The sequence below is a fragment of the Equus caballus genome, chromosome 11, assembly GCF_041296265.1.
Source record: "Equus caballus isolate H_3958 breed thoroughbred chromosome 11, TB-T2T, whole genome shotgun sequence".
NCBI lineage: Eukaryota > Metazoa > Chordata > Mammalia > Perissodactyla > Equidae > Equus > Equus caballus.
In genome coordinates, this window is record NC_091694.1 from 9,890,766 (window position 1) to 9,905,693 (window position 14,928).

Below are 14,928 nucleotides of genomic sequence, written 5' to 3' on the forward strand. Positions count from 1 at the left end.
GCTATACAAATCCAACAGAAATTCATGTATTTATACACCAAAAGTTGTGTACCAGAATGTACACAGCCATACATTCATAACTGCCCCAGGGTGAGACCTACCAAAAGGCTTTTGAAGAGTAGAATGGGTATATAATTTCTGGTACATTCAGGCAATAGAATACTACACAGCAGTGAGAGTGAAGAAATTGTAACTACATGCAACAATATGGGTAAATCTCAAAACTATAAGATTTGAGCAAAAAACCCAAGCACAAAAAAACTACTTAACATGTTATTCCATCTCTATAAAGTATAAATGCACAAAAAAATCTTCTATTATGTTTCAGGTCAGGAAAGTGTGGATTTTTAGAGAAGGTTATAACTGGAGTCCTGTTAATATACTGATTTTTGATCTGGGTGTTAGTTACATGGATGTGTTTAGTTTGTGAAAATTCGGAGTTGTTCATTTATGATATATGCACTCTTCTGTATATATACATATATTTTTTGAGGAAGATTAGCCCTGAGCTAACTACTGCCAATCCTCCTCTTTTTGCTGAGAAGACTGGCCCTGAGCTAACATCCATGCCCATCTTCCTCTACTTTATATGTGGGACACCTACCACAGCATGGCGTCCCAAACAGTGACCTGTCCGCACCCGGGATCAGAACCTGCGAACACCAGGCCGCTGAAGCAGAATGTGCGCACTTAACCGCTGAGCCACTGGACCAGCCCCGCTTCTGTATATTATATCTAAAAGAGGCAAGCTATCCTTCCTACTGTATAGAGAATAGAATGAAGGAGGTTAAGAGAAGAGGTTGTCCCATCTTTTACTCATTTCTTGTAACTTCTTTCCGAGATGTATATTTGATATACAAGAAATGCTATGGCATGCTTTGTCAACCTCAGCACTATTGATATTTGTGCTGGATAACTCTCTGTTGGTGGTGGTGATGGTCAGCTCTCTCACACATGGTGCGATGTTTAGTAGCATCCCTGGTCTCCACCCACTAGATGCCAGTAGCAGCCCCCACCTCCAGGACTCACAATTCAGTCTGTCTCTGAACATTGCCAGATGTCCCCTGGGGGGTAAAATCTCCCCTAATTGAGAACCACTGAACTACGGTGATCACAATCTCTGACATTTATTGAATGCTTTTTCTCCTAAGGTCGTTACATTTATTAACTATTTATTCTACCAACACCTCTAAAGAAGGTGCTATCATTTTCCTTGTTTTCCAGTGGAGGAAACAGAGGTACAGATATTTTAGGCATCTTTTCCAAGACATTGTAACTAGCTAATAGGTGACAGTGCCAGGATTTACACCCAGACAGTGCAGCTTCATAGCGCCTGGTCTTAGCCACCATGTTCATCTGCCTTGTGACTCTTTATCTAACACATGATCAATGCTGCACAGCTTGTGCTCAGATTGAGAGGGATGAACCAGGACCTTACGATTTTGGTGATGATGTGTCTTCAAACCTTTCCATTCTTTAAAGTTACACAAAGTTAAGATTCATATTTTTAAGAAGTACTATGAGACTCAAGCTTAATAACCAAGTAATAGTGTGACTCACAAGTTACACCTTAATAAAACTTCAAGAGCTCACAGAGACCAATGTGATTATGGGACAAATTATTCCATTTATTTAAACAGAGGGGAAATATACTTATATTTTACAATTGCCTTGAGTTATATATAAAACTAGCTTCTGGCCCTTTAATTACAGACAAAGGTAGACCCACTCTGAGAGGCTCAGGAATAAGGAAGTGCCATCCACACCTGAAAAGGCATTTCTGCAGGCTCCAGATTCAAGGTAAAGCTCTCCCTTTGAAGCCCATGCCCTCCCCAATTTGTGCTTCTTTGAGCAAATTATTTTTCTGTTGCTGACTAAATATGATCAGGAGTGCAAGAGAACCAAATATCAGAAAGTTTGCTTTAAAAAGCAGTATAAATAGAATGACCAGGAACTAATATTGCTGAATTCTAAAATAGTCACAAACTCACTTCATCTGTGAGGGAATATCGTTACATATTTCACTTACCATGCCTTTGTGGTCCTCCTGTGCGCCGCCAAGTAATGCACACTGCCGTGCTGTCAGCATTGTAGTTCTCTTCCTGAGGGCTGGTATTCTCTGGGCAGATGAATTATGTTGGAAAAGTTGGAAAGTTAGCTGTTTAGAACTGAAATGTATACACAAATAGAACTGTTACTGTAAACGCTACCTAGAGTCCCAGGGCAGCCACTCAGAGCCCCCCCAAAAAAAAAAAAAAAAAATGGGAAAGGAAAAGCAAAAATGTCGTGAGCTATTGGCATAATTCATTCTAGTAAACATATATGTGTGTGTGTATGCGAGCACATATGTAGATATATAGATCAAATAGATACAGTTATATACTTATTGAGACTAGATCCTGTAATTTAAAACTCTTGAAAGCTGTAAGTGTGGGAAAAATGCCATTTTAAAGCCTTTGTTTGTACAGTTTTTAATGCTTGTAGCTCTGTTGGTTTTTCTTCTAGCTATGGAAGTCTAAATTCATAACTGAGGAAATATCCCTCCTTGTTTTTGGAAAAGACATTTTAAGGACTCTTTTGACTATGCCTTGGTAAAGCAACTACTTTACTCAGAAGGGAAAGTTTGGGAACAATGTGGAGTGAGACCCTTCTCAGAATAATATGAGCTGTCTTTCTTGGAGACGAACTTAAAATTCTGTCAAGTGTTTCATTTTATGAACTTGTATTTCTTTCTGTGGGATTTAAGGAAATGGAGATCGGTCTCTTAAGAGAGGAAGGAGTCTCAAGGGTGCCTTCTCTTCAAGGTGAGCACTTTGACAGAGGACCAGGAGATCGGGAGAGAAGCTGTCAAAGTGTGGGCCTCAGACCAGCATCTTCAACATCACTGGTAACGTGTTAGAATTGCAGAATCTCAGGCCTCGCTCTAGAATCAGCAGTTTCACAAGATGTCCAAGGATGTGTATGCACTGTAAAGTGTAGGAAGAACTGGCACAAAGGATCTTCTGTAGACTAGAGAGTGGACTATGGAGTGTAGCAACAGTTATATCTATAATTCATTTTTAAGATTTCTTTGGCTTTACTTTGTAAATTTTCTGCGTTCTGTTATTTTTCAAGTCTTCAGTTCCATGGTGGGTTAAGGGGAGGGCCTTGTCCATGCTTGGAAAAATAGTGCTTCTAGCAAACATTGTTGGTTCCTGTATAGCATCCGTTTTCACTTCCTAAAAATTCGCAGAGTTTTATCCATGTTCGCTTCTCCTCAACAGAGTCAGTGCATTTTGGGTGAAGCTGAACCTGCCCTAGCCTGATGGTGGGTCTTGGTTGGTTCAGCCTATCAGAACATATTATTCCTTGGCCATAGCCATTGGTTCAAGGTGGTCTATTGTCTTAGTCTATTTGGGCTTCTCTAACAGAATACCACAGATTATATTGCTTGTAAACAAGGGAAATTTATTTCTGACCATTCTGGAGGCTGGGAAGTCCAAGAGCAGGGTGCCGGCACAGTGTCTGGTGAGAGCCCACTTTCTGGTTCATTGATGGTCATCTTCTGGATGTATCCTAACATGGCAGAAGTGGGAGAGGGAACTCTCCAGGGTCTCTTTTTATAAGGCCTCTGATCTCATTCATGAGGGCTCCACTTTCATGAACTAATCACCTCCCAAAGGCCTCACCTCCAAATACCATCACAGTGGGGATTAGGTTTCAACATATGAATTTTGGTGGGACACAAACATTCATTCTATAACAGGTATGTAACTTAAGCCAACCAGTTAGGCTGATTCTCGGTACCGTTCTTTGGAATGCTGGGTCAGACACATTCTCTTTCCTGTTTAACAAGAATGAGGAAACGTGGCATTATTGCTACTGGCAGAATTCCATGACCTTGGGGTCATGGGGAGTAGGAATGGAGGAGAGTCAGACATAGCATGAAGCTAACACCCCGAAGGCAGAGGAAGACAGTAGAAGAAAATATGTACTTGATGACACTTTCAAGCTGCTGGTTCATCAATTCTGAGGCCCTCCCTCTAGATGGACTTCCTGTTATGGAAACTGATAAATTCCCTTTATTGTGTAAGCCAGTTTGAGATGTGTTTTTTGTGACCTGCAGCATGAGGAGTCTTAAGAGATACACAGGGAGTGGCATTAGCGTGATTGAAGCCATGCTTGAAACATAAGAAGCAGCCTAAAACGTGCAAAATAGCTATCTGACTCCAGGGGGCTGGCTGACTGATCTGTGTAACGTGTAAGCATTTCTTAAAGAGATTATCAAGAACGTTTGAGGAGGGCAACTCCCATAAAAGACAACTTCCTGTGTTTGAGCAGAAAGAAAACCCAGATTTTTTTTAATCACTAAAGGGATGTGTGATCCTTGAAGACCGGAGATATCTGGGAACGTTAGATCGTATAATAGGTGTGTTACCTTGATTATGGAGTACTTGGCACATGTAAGGGAATGAATCAGATTTAAATTCATCTCGTTTTCCAAATCCCTGTTATAGCCTTAGTAACGAACGCTGGAAAAAGAAGTGTTAGTGAGATTAACTATGGTCCCTGCTCCTGCAGTTTGTCCCAGGGAGTTAACAGATGCTCATCATCTCTTTCCTCCATTACACTTTCTTCTTTCCCCTCCTCTAACGTTTCTGCTGGTCTGGGTGGCTTGCCTAGTGGGATGACACAGGTTCTCATCCTTGAGCTGTCTGAGCCCTTGAGTTTGCTTGTTGTTTTAGTTGCTTAACCATTTATAGTTAGAACTGGACATGAGGATACTAAGAGATGTCCCAGTGGCAAACATACTTCTCCCTGACCCTATTTTATAGCAATGGTTCTATCCTCTCATGGTAAGGACTTTCTGTGCCTGCAGTTTACTAAGATGAGGATCCCAAAATTATATGTAACAGCTTTAGCTTTAATTTTAGTGGAATTCTTACTGTTTCCTGCTGACAGCATCCCCTCTGAAACCCAGGATGTCTAGATCATAGAGCCTAAAGTTGTGGGGACAGGAAGCACACCTTCTCCACATGAGTCACCAAGCATGTGAGTGGGGCCACTCCTACTTCTGCTCTTGATTCCCAAACCCGTGTATTCTACCTACTGGGAACACAGCACCATAGATGAGATGTGGTTTAATATGTATACCATGTTCTGAAAGATGGTACCCCATTGTCACAGGGTGTCCTCTCCAAGCTGGTGCCTGGGCTGAACCCTCAAGAGGCCATGATCTTTCAATCCAGCAGCTTCTGGATGGTATAGTATATGGTAAGATCAGTGGATCCCATAGTCATGTTCCCATTGCTGCACCTTATTTGTAGTAAAGCATGTCCCTTTGTCTGATGTGATGTCATGTGGGATCCCACATTAGTAGATCAGAAACTCTGTGAGACCTGGAAGATTGTTGATGGTTGAGCCACTGCGTACAAAAATTGCAAACCCATATCCAGAATATGAGTCAATCCAAGCCAAGATGAAATATTTCCCTTTCTGACTTGCTACCAAATGGCTGGCTGATATACAGGAAGAACTGGCCCCCAGTAGGGAGGGCCAGCCACAGCCTTGGTCTCTATTGCCAGCAGGCCAGCCATCCACCAGCAGTAATTAAATTAGCCTTGGTGAGAGGCAACCCTTGCTGTTGAGCCTATGACTAACCTCCACCTCGGCCATCCTAGTTAGTCTGCACATGAGCCCATTGCTCAAGCACTGAGATATCCAAGGATATTAGAGGCTGCTGACATCTACTGGCTGTATCATTCTGTCAACTTGGTTATCTCCTCTGCAGTTGGCATTGCTCTTTGCTCAACACTAGTGTGAGATACAAAGATTCTCATTCTTTGTGTTCATTCCTGTTGGATCAACCACATGCCTCTTTCTCAGCACTCCTGTCTCCAATCTTCTAATATTTCCAGGTCCCTATCCAATCAGCCAGGCTATTTACATTGCCCATGAGACTGTATATTCTTATTTCAGGCCATTTTTCTGCTCACACAAAGTGGATAACCAGGTGCGCTGGCCAAAATTCTGCCTGCTAGGAGGTCTTTCCTTTTACTGTTGTCCTTTAGGGCTACTTCTAAGTGGGGCTGTGATCCATTTTTTATTGGTACCTACCTATTTAGCTGATCCTTCTATTGTTGTTTGTGTCCGTGATTCATTCAGATAGATTTGCCTTTTTATGAGCTTAGTGATATTGATTACGAGCTCACCGGTAGATCTTAAACTGTGTAATATCTAAAGACCTGAATTGGATACGTTTCCTCAAGAGAAGACTTGTTTTACTGGCTCCAGGAGTCCCCATTGAATTGCAGTCTCAGCCTAGCATCAGAGTTCCAGATTCAGCTTTGTCCCTTCTCTGGCTGGCTCCAGCTCAGTGTTCCAGTGGTAGCACTGTCCTGAGCTTTTGCCATCAGGGCTACTCTTCCCTCTCCTTCTATTTCAGATCCAGTCCACACCTTTTGTGTGACCATCAACATCCCCAAGAGTGAGTGTTGTGTAAAGTCTAGTTGTTTGGCAGTGGGAGGATGCCTCAGAGATCCCCAGTTAGGACCATGGCAGAAAAGGAGTGAATTTAAATTTCCAGAGCATAATTTTGATTGTCATTGAAATGAAGGAGGTTTCTTAAGGATCAGAAATCACAGAAAGTTTAGGACTGAAGGCAGTCACGGATTTCTCTGCCGTGATGTAATAAGAGTTCACATTGTATGCTTTGCATAAATTTTCTCATTTAATCCTCACACGACTCCCATAAGGTAGCTGCTATTACTGTCTCAGATTCAGATGAGGAAATGAGGACAGAGAAGTTAGGTAGCTGGCTAAATGTCACACAATTAGAAATGGTGAACTTGGGGCTTTAAACCCAGATATTCTGACTTTAGAGCCCAGGCCAAGCCACTGTGCCACACGGGCTTCCACAGTGCTAGGATATGAAAAAATGCATTGGAAAAGACAACAAAGCCAAAATAGTCTTGACTGAAGGTGATATTATTATATACCATGCATTTAAGCAACCTGATATTTGAATTGCCGTAGAAAGTTCACTCTGACCATTCATCCATTGCTCCTAGCACTTTCCCAGGAGCCTTATTTTAGTATTTGAATTCTGAAGTCATTTTCAACAACAGACATATTATTAATGTTGAATGTACTTAAGTGTGTTCAGTTTCTATCTTGTATATTGCAGTATTCTGACTGCAACCTACTTAAAAACAGCACTGACTTTCCTTTGAATCTGTATTTCAAATAAAAAAAATAGCTACAAGAGGGAGCATGAGGTGAAGAAAACAATCTATTTAACAAGAAATTAATTTCAATATGGATACTGCAACACTCAGATAATGATGATGCGAGTACTATGTTCAACAGAATAATTTCGAACATGACATCCACTTCAAAGAAACAGCATATAGAACTCTGCTGCCTTGTTCTGAAATAATCAAGAAAACTGCTGAGAAATACGCTAATCTTTCTTCATCAGGTTGGTATATCAGCTTAACTGATACCTTGTGCCAAAAAGTGTTTTTGGCAATGTTTCACCCTTGTTCTATGCCAAGAAACCGCTCCTCGGTGGATAACAATAAAAGGAGGTAGTTTACAATATAAAGTTCAATATGAAAGGAAAGCTAATAAGAAGTAAAGTACATTTAGTATACTTGGCTGAAGGAGCGGAGTGTCAAGCTACAGGAAATCTTCTGTAGTGATTTTATAATGTCTGTGGTCTGAAATAAAATTGCTCATGGAGTGTCCACTGAAGGCACAACGTCCACATTCAGCCGCAAGAGGACACGTGCTTTTGCGTTTCTTCTGTGGGACACGTTTGCTGACACTTTTGATTCCTTGACTGGTGTTTGCATTCTACACTGTGAGCTTTCAACATGATTTTATAGAACCAATGGACAGCTGGGGGCCAGGTGGATGGAACAACGCAAACAATTGTGAGACCACCACGACTTAACAACAAAAAGAAAGCAAAACATCCACAAAAGTAACCAGACCTGGACACATGGCAAATACTTGCCAGCAATACATACTGCTCCCCCCCCACGAAAAAAAAAGAAAGAAAGAAAAGAACTTTTCCAGAAATCAGTAATTTTAAGTGACACACTGCTACCTTCATTAAGTTTAACTTAGATTTGAGTTGGAAAGCTAAGTCTAAAATGATGCAAATAAATAAATAAATGAAATAAGTGAAAAGTCACAGCAAGAATAATTTGAAGCATTCCCTTAAAGTTGCGTGAACTCAGGAGATCATAAAAAGACACAAATCTAGAAGATGGAATGATGGCAGTTACAGAACAGTGCTTGCAGTTTCTATGTTAATAGCACCAACATATACACATTCACACACACGAAATGGGATAAACTATATAGGCAGAGGAGAGCTGTATGAGCTACTTAACTTGTTGTAGCAATCAAAGGTGTAATACAAACAATTTTGAGGCAGGATTTGACATTAGACTTGTGGTCCTGGAAGCAGAAGTATTTTTAAATTTTTTTTGTACAGAGAATTGACCATAAGGGAGTAGGGTTTTTTCATCATCTTCTTTTTCTTCTTAAAGAAACCATAACAAGCGTGACTGAACAAAGAACGAACTTCAAAGTCTTGCTGTTTGGTAGGAAGTGCTTTCGAACAAAAATCATAAACTTGGTCAATGAAACCTTTGTGAGAAGTGATGAACGCCTTGCCCCCACCTCTTGTCAAAGTCATTAAAACGAAAGGAGGGTTCTGTGCCATACAAAAGAATACCTCAGTCAGAGGAAGAGTCGTGTCCTAACAAACCTTCCCTTTGCCCCAAGCACTGTCCTGGCACCGAGCTGAGAAGTGATTTTGCAATACATCACAAATAAGGAAACATGAGTCTGGACTATTTTTTTTCCTTTTCTTTCTTTCTCTTATTTATTTATTCATTTTAATCTGTACCATCCTGTCCTCTAACAGGTCTTTGGGGAATTTCTAAAGCGAGGTCTTGTAACGAACACATGACAGTTGGAAAATCAAAATAGGTTTACCTAAGACAATTGCATTTGTCCAGGCTGGTCCACTGTTTCTTCAGCTGCACTTCACAGGAGTGCAGAAGAAATCTGTTGTCTGAAATGAAGAAAAAACGTCTCCCATCCCTCTTTCCACCTTTCAGATCCCAGTTTGAACACCCGCCTGCACAAATCAGATTGGTCAGAAAAGGCCCAGACGAGTGGCAGAAACATTCTATTTTGTGGTAGACAGCAGTGCTATTTTTGCTGTTTCCAAAGTCAGCCTCTGTAGGGCTATATTTGAGGGTTAGAAGAAATAGTCCAGACCAGAAAGGTTTGGCATCAACCTCTTCACGGAAAGTATAGAAGGATAAATGCAAGGAATTTTGGTTAGGTAGCTATCATTTTAACTAAAATCGTAACTTGATAAATATCTGTAATGAAGGTAATGAATTAATTTGAACCTGTAGTCTACATACTTATCACTTCTGTTTTCGTACTCCTTATATTTCATCTCTGATCCATTTTCCTTCAAATTATGGGTTGCTTTTGACTCCGCTAATGGAAATGAGGTCCTACGTGTCACCCTTGAGTTGTCAAAACAGAGGAAATGATATTTGGCAATTATCAGTCATTTTTTACCTAGATGTTTAGCAATATATTATGTAAATAATGAGTATAGGACACAATTCCTATTTTTTGTGCTGTGGAGCAAAGACAGTTTCTAACGTAGAACGCGGGAAGGAGGGCAACCTGTGCTGACGTGGGCACAGTGACTGATGTTTGGAGTAACTGAAAAATGGGAAGGAAACACAGAAGGTGCGATTTGACAGTCAGCCACCCTGGTGGGGTAAATTCTTATAAATGAGGGATCATCCCTTCACTTCTCACACCCGCTCAGCTTTAGGCAAACAGGGAGATAGGAATTAGACACCTGTAACAATAGAGGATCACAGAGAACCCTTTATGCAAGAATTAGTCCCAGCATGGAGAATTCTGTCTGAGCTACTACTACAGGCTTCTAATTTTCCAAATTATAATGATTTTGCCATCAAAAGAGACTTTCTTAAAGAACAAGTCATTACTTTATTTTCCATCATTTCACATCAGGCTTATTGCTATCAAGTTCTACAGAGAACGTTTCACCAAACAAGAATAAAAAAGAGGAAATTGTAGAAATTAAGAAACTGACCAATAGCACCTTGACTAACCGTGTAATCCTGAGTAATCCATAACTACAACCTTGCATACAATGAAATCCAAAACCTCTGTCTTTACTTGGCTTCCTTTCCCACGATAACTTTGAAAGAGACCAACAACATGAGAGCTCTTGACAAAAGGAAGCTTCCCCTCCATCTCATTGATATTCCAGGAGAAAGTCTTAAGTTGTAAAATATCTAGTTCTACTTAGAGCAGCCTTAAAATGTCTTCATCTCAGCAAGTGAAAGCGCACAACCATATAGTCTGGCTGAAAAAGGATGTAGTCCAATGATGTGATTTCTTCTTCCTCCAGTTGGAAGGATTAAGATGTTTCAAATTCTTAATTCTATTATTAGACCATATGTAGGTCAGGGACTCGGAGATTTACGATGCCTGGTTTTCTTAATCTCCCATGTTTAGTAAAATACTTAAAAATGCCAAGGCATTTAATCATCATATATTGACTTAAGCCTCAGAGTGTTCTTCTAAGAGGGCTTTAGTTCAAAAAGTCTACCTTAAGCACAGGTCTAGACTGAGTAACATATTTGGCTGAGAAAATCAAGTTCACGGGTGTCAATCCTTACCTCTGACATTCAAAAGCCTGCTTCCTATCTCCACCCAGGACTTTTCCAAACTGTAGTGAGCAAGCAATAGGTATATACAAGAAGAATGTTTTAACTTATCAGATATATTTGCAATGTAATTCAACGCCACCAAAATCTTCTAATCTGATATTTTATTATTAAATGCCGTTTAATAACAAAATCTGAACATTCCAAATGCGTTTTAAAAATCAAAGTGTCCTCAGCCTTTGAGTCTGTCTTCCCCAAACCCTTTGTTGCTGTAAAGATCAAATGATGTCGTAGACGTGAATCACCTAGCTCAAATTTTGACACACAACTGGAGCTAAGTACCTCTAAATCATCCTTTCTCTAAATTACCTGGGAAATTTCACTACCATTTTGGTGTTTTTCTGAAAGGCTAAGCTTTTGATTCTTGATACCTATGACTTAATGTTGGTGAATAAGGCTCCAAGCAAATGCTCATGCTTCTTCTGAATCTATGTATCCAAAAGAATTGAATCAAGATCTCAAAGAGATATAGCACTCTCTTGTTCATTGCAGCACTGTTCACTATAGCCAAGACGTGGAAAGAGCCTAAATGCCCATTGTTGGAAGAATGGATAAAGAAATGTTATATGTACACGCGATGGAATATTATTCAGCCTTAAAAAAAGAAGGAAATCCTGCAATATGCGAAAACGTAGATGAAACTTCAGGACATTATGCTAACTGAAATAAGCCAGTCACAGAAGGGCAAATACTGCATGATTCCACCTATATGAGTATCTAAAATAGTTGAAGAAGCAAAGATTAGGAAGTTAGTTGCCAGGATCTGGGGGAAAGGGAAAATAAGGCATTTCTACTCAACATGTATAAAATTTCAGTTATGCAAGATGAGTAAGTTTAGAGATCTGCTGTACAACACTGTGCCTATAGGTACCGATGCTATACTGTACACTTCAAAATCTCTGAAGAGTACAGATCTCCTGTCAAGTGTCCTTACCACAATTAAAAAAAAAAGAAATTCAGTATTCGCTCTGATATGGAAAAATCCCAGTGTTTTATTAAAACAAAATGGCTTGGCACTTGTCTAAATGCAAAATTTAAAACATAAAAAATATGGTTCAGAAGTCCTTATTTCTTCAGTTTCATATTCCTAAGAGTTTAGTCATTACCTAATAAATTGTCTCATTTTATACGTGAAGAAATTCATGCCCAGAGATATTTTAGAGGCTTCCTCAAGGTTAGAAGTTGATGAGTGATTCAGTAACAAGAAGAAGGTCTTTCCTCTCTGCCACCCAGCCAGAAAGATCAGCGTGAAAAGGAAAGACATTTGCATAGCCAGAGATCAAATTCAACCTTCCCTCCATAGGAAGGGCAGTTGGAATGACCAAAGATCAGACATGTTTTCAGTCTGTTTTGGCACCTGTCCACTCTGAAATCTGTATGACTGAATACATAACGGGTTTTGCGTAGCTGGCTCCTACTCTTCCTGCTAATTTTTTCATCTGTAGGCAAACAGAACATAAGAGACCTGGTATAGAACTTCAAGTAGGTTCCTGGACTCAAACCCGAGTCCTAATCCAGTCTATTATTTTCAGAAGTAGACAGAGAAATGTTTCCCTTGCTCTATTTCCATGTTTACTAGGATACGACATTGTTACACTTGATTGCATCAGAAAATATGGGAAGAGTTCTAGAAATTGACCCTAACACATGATCTCAGAGGACTGCTCTGTCGCCAGGGAGTTTACCAGCACAAACAAGCTCCCATAAAGAATGGGCTGCTGCTAACAACTGAAAGCTGAACCAATGTCCAAATTGAGATGGGAAGGTTTTGATTACGTTTCAATGAATGTATATATGAATATATCTGAATACATCGACTGGAACATCATATCCTCCTTTGCGTATTCCCATGGAAAGTATCGGTTTCCGAAATGCCTGGTATGAGCAGAAGCATCTCTCACTTCACTTAGTACCTTCGCGATGTTTGGCAGGGAGGTGGGATTTGTCTTGGCACCCTCGCTCCTCTTTTGGTGCCTCTCCTTCCCCTTCCCGGGCATTTCATTCCTCACCCCATCAGGTTTTAATCTTGCTCTCATTTTTCAAGTACTTCCCTTTAGGTGTTTGTGATAATGGCTTAAAACATTCTGACTCCCAGAGGTATTAGTACAGAGGTTTAGCATTTTACTATGGAGCTCAGAAACCTGGAAAGCCTTCAGCAAAGAAATTATTTAATGACTCTGGGACAGAGCAGTGGGAGGAAATCTATGGGTAGGCAGCCTTTGAGGGTTCTGGTGCCTACCAGGTCAAAAAGCCTTGGTCTGCCTTCACCAGTGTAGCCCTGACTTCACATGAGGAGCCCTAAAATATCTGGGGGACCAGTGAACGAGGGCCCTCCCCAAAGGAATGGAGAAGAGACTACTGGGGCTGAAAAGAGAAGAACAGAAGATTGAGAGAGCCTCATTTAGAAAACTAAAGTAAAATACACAGCAGTCATTCTTCCGCTCATAAATACATGTTGTCCTTGAATAGCTTCTTCCTCTTTCTTTTCTTCTTTCCCTTTTCTTTCTTTCTCTTTCTCTCTTTCTTTCTCTGTCTCTCCCTCCCTCCCTCTCTCTCTCGCCCCCCTCCTTTTCCTTCCTTCCTTCTTTCTTTCTCTCCGTGTGTCTCTGTCTCTCTCTCTCTCTCTCTGTCTGTCTCTTTCTCTTAAATAATATAAGCTTTAACCTTTTTTCTCTAATGTAAACACTTTGTGCAATTTTGAAGGACACTTTCCTTCAAAAATGCAAATGCTGACCCTTTGAGTCTTTGCGTCAATGTCTTGGAAGGAGCTATGAGCATGTAACAGTCAGCTATGCAGACCTCTATGGAAGCTGCCATTCATCTTGTCTTCTCATTTAAAATTTAGTCTTACTTAGTCAAAAAATATTAACTGCCTACCTACCAAATGCCAGGCTCTATTCTAGGTACTGGAGATACAGCTGCAAAGGAGCTAGAAGAATTCTTTCTCTCCACGGAGAATGACAGAAATAAACAATAGTAATAGTGCTGAGAGACATGCTGGTAATTTATTAGAGAAAGGCTGACTAGGTACTGAACATTTCGGTTCACAGGAACTCTATTTGAGATGATATTTTAGCAGTGATCTGAATGTCCAGAAGAAGTCACCAATGTAAATATTACCGGTACAGCTGGTTCAGTCCTCCTAAAAACAGCTTGATGTGTTTGAGGCACAGGCAGAAGGCCAATATGCGTCTGTTCAGTGGGCAAAGGAGAGACCAGCACAAAATGAGACATATGCATGACTCTGGAGGGCTTTGTGGAGGAGAAGAAGCACCTTTGATTGATTTTCATTGCTGGGGGAAACGCTTGTAGAATTTTAAGAAGAGTAATCTAATCTGGTTTCTGTCTTAAACACCACTCTGACTGTATCGAGCAGAGTTTCAGTTGCAGAAGAGCAAGAGACGAAGAAAGGGGTATATCCCAGAGACTATTTCAGAATTCCGGGTAAAAGCTGATGGGCGCTTTGGCGAGGGATGTGGTAGTGAAGATGGAGAGAAAATAAATAGATTTTTGCCTACGTTTTGAAGGGAGAGGATGATTTGGGTGGAGGGATGAGGAAAAGAGATCAATCAAAGATAATTCCCATACATTTGGCTTCAGCAATAGAATGGATGACATTGTGGTTCATTCTGGTAGGGAAAATATATGCAAGAAGATAGAATTTAAAGCAATACCAACAGTCTGATTGTTGTGCATTAAATTATGGATACCTATTAGCCATCAGTGTAGATATCAAGAAGGAGTCGGAATTCTGAGTAGAAGTCAGGACTGACCTACTTTAGGGATCATTGGCACTTATGCTGTATTTAAAGTCAGGGAATTAGATGGATCAACTCCCTGGAAAATGTGTAGATAGAAGAGAGAGCTATTCCCATGGATTGGAGTCAACAGAAGAGGAAGGAGCGATACAGAAGACTCTAAGGATAATCTGTAAGGTGAGATTAAAATGGAAAATTTAGCATCATGGGAGCCAAGCGAAGAAACTATTTCAACCAGTCCTTGAATGCTGCTGAGAAATCCAGTAAGATGAGGAAAATAGAAACAATTATTGCATTTGGTCACATGGAGGTGTCATTCATAATCTAGAAAAGGGTGGTTTTTGTGGAATAATGAAATATAAACCCAAATTGAACTACATTGTGAT

The 14,928-nt window shown here is 40.3% G+C and overlaps 1 long non-coding RNA gene across 1 annotated transcript in view; it reads left to right on the forward strand.

Moving 5' to 3' along the window:
* Positions 1–1,721: 1,721 nt before the first annotated feature.
* The window catches only part of LOC138916113 (uncharacterized), a 61,532-nt gene continuing 48,325 nt past the window's right edge, over positions 1,722–14,928 (forward strand). Inside the window, exons 1-2 of the long non-coding RNA XR_011422846.1 lie at positions 1,722–1,800; positions 2,747–2,887. This is a non-coding gene — a long non-coding RNA (uncharacterized lncRNA). The remainder of the gene's footprint in view (positions 1,801–2,746; positions 2,888–14,928) is intronic.